The following is a 2,500-nucleotide window of genomic DNA, read 5'->3' on the forward strand; positions in this document are numbered from 1 at the left end:
TTAGCTGTGCTATATTCTAGATATTCTTCTTCTTTTGCTTTACTCCGTCTGTGTTGGTATTCTTATAATTGTATTGTTTTGGCCCGACTACCCGCATCGTACACACACACACACACACACACACACACACACACAGACACACACACAGACACACACACACATACAGACACACACACAGACACACACACACATACAGACACACACACACAGACACACACACACAGACACACACACAGACACACACACAGACACACACACAGACACACACACACATACAGACACACACACACAGACACACACACACAGACACACACACACACACAGACACACACACACACACACACACACATACAGACACACACACACAGACACACACACACAGACACACACACACACACAGACACACACACACAGACACACACACAGACACACACACACACATACACACACACACACACACACACACACACACACACACACAGACACACACACACAGACACACATACAGACACACACACACAGACACACACACAGACACACACACACTCACACACACAGACACACACACACACACACACACAGACACACACACACTCGGATGCACCCAAGATCTGAGGTTCTCTCTCTCTCCCTCTCTCTCTCCCCCCCCCCCCCCTCTCCCTCTCTCTCCCCCCCCCTCTCCCTCTCTTTCTCTCTCTCTCCCCCCCCCTCTCCCTCTCCCTCCTTCTCTCTCCCTCTCCCTCCCCCTCTCCCTCTCCCCCCCCTCTCTTTCTCTCTCTCTCCCCCCCCCCTCTCCCTCTCCCTCCCTCTCTCTCCCTCTCCCCCCCCCTCTCCCTCCCCCCCCCCTCTCTCTCTCTCTCTCCCCCCCCTCCCTCTCTCCCTCCCCCCCCCCCTCTCCCTCTCTCTCTCTCTCTCCCCCCCCTCTCCCTCTCTCTCTCCCCCCCCTCCCCCCCCCCCCCCCCCTCTCTCTCTCTCTCTCTCTCACATTCCTCTCTTCTCGTCCAGCACACATTCTCTCCAGCGTGGGAGCTGAAACACACTTTCTTGCCTCTCGTTGTCCTTAAAAACGAAGTCATTTCTGCGAGTGGGCGTGTGAGCAGGTACTCGCTCGCTCTCCTGGTTCACGGCATACTTTTTGTTGGTGTTTTGGATTCCGGAGTGAAGTTGGTCTGTGTGTGTGTGTGTGTGTGTGTGTGTGTGTGTGTGTGTGTGTGTGTGTGTGTGTGTGTGTGTGTGTGTGTGTGTGTGTGTGTGTGTGTGTGTGTGTGTGTGTGCGCGCTGAGACTCTGCCAGGACTGAGGGCTTGGCTGAGAGAACGCCTCAAACCAGTTTGCTCTGGTTGTGTAGCGGAGAAGTCCGGGGGCGGGACGAGGTCCTCTTAAAGCTGCAGTCCAAGAGTATCTCTGTCTCTCTCTCTCTCTCTCTCTCTCTCTCTCTGTGTGTGTGTGTGTGTGTGTGTGTGTGTGTGTTTTGTTTATGAGTGTGCGTGTGTTAATATTTTACAGCACTTGGCTTTTGCGTGTTTCTCACACAAAAGCTGCACACAGCGACATGAATTCAACTCACTGTGCTGCTCTCTCTTTTAGGGCCACGCAAGATTTACGAGCCGCTTTTTCGTACGTGTGAAAGTGTGTGTGTGTGTGTGTGTGTGTGTGTGTGTGTGTAAGAGACCTCGGCCCACCCGCCTGAATACGTTCCCCTGCATGTTGTTTTTCAAGGACAGCAGGAACAGAGATGAAGAGTCGAGGAAGTCGGCGAGGAGCAGAGAACTTGTTTTGCTTTAGACGAGACAAATTACTGTTGTTGGCCAAAGCACCTCCTTACTGTGTGTGTGTGTGTGTGTGTGTGTGTGTGTGTGTGTGTGTGTGTGTGCTGCTCAAGTGGGCAGTATGAATAAGGTTTAAACTGAGGGTGGACCGCTCAGCAGGGGGTCCGCTGGACAGGATGGGAGGAATGAGCTCTCTGAGAGATGTTGCTGTGCAGAAAACACACCCCATAAAACCCCTTTTCACTCTCGAGGCTCTCCATTACATCCTCACACACACACACACACACACACACACACACACACACACACACACACACACACACACACGCCTACCCAACACTTACTGTGCATGTAGTCATGCTCCAACAAACATCTTTCTGAGTTGCTCGCACCGACGCATTCTTTAACAAAAAAAAAAGATATATACATAAAATATATATATATATATATACACAATAAATAAAATACAGGTGTGTCTAAAGGGGTAGTAGGTGTGTTTTTTATCCACGATTTATTACCAAACTATAAAAAACATAAAAAGCATCCAGAACTTCTTCTAACATCACCGTTCATATTTTTGGGGGCTGCGGTTATGAGTTTTTTCTTCTCTTTTCTCCGTCTTTTCCTCCAGAAGTAATGTTCCGTTACTCAAAACAACTTAACAGTGTCTCTGAAGTTCGTCCAAGCGCACCGATGAGTTCCAGCTGATCTGTGGACGCCTTTTTTTTTTTT

At 50.1% G+C, this 2,500-nt stretch overlaps 1 protein-coding gene across 3 annotated transcripts in view; it reads left to right on the forward strand.

The window, feature by feature from the left end:
* The window catches only part of si:rp71-79p20.2 (zinc finger protein 704), a 29,835-nt gene that overhangs the window by 14,252 nt on the left and 13,083 nt on the right, over positions 1-2,500 (forward strand). The gene's annotated exons all lie outside the window — the stretch shown is intronic.

Source organism: Cyclopterus lumpus, chromosome 7 (genome assembly GCF_009769545.1).
Source record: "Cyclopterus lumpus isolate fCycLum1 chromosome 7, fCycLum1.pri, whole genome shotgun sequence".
Taxonomy (NCBI): domain Eukaryota; kingdom Metazoa; phylum Chordata; class Actinopteri; order Perciformes; family Cyclopteridae; genus Cyclopterus; species Cyclopterus lumpus.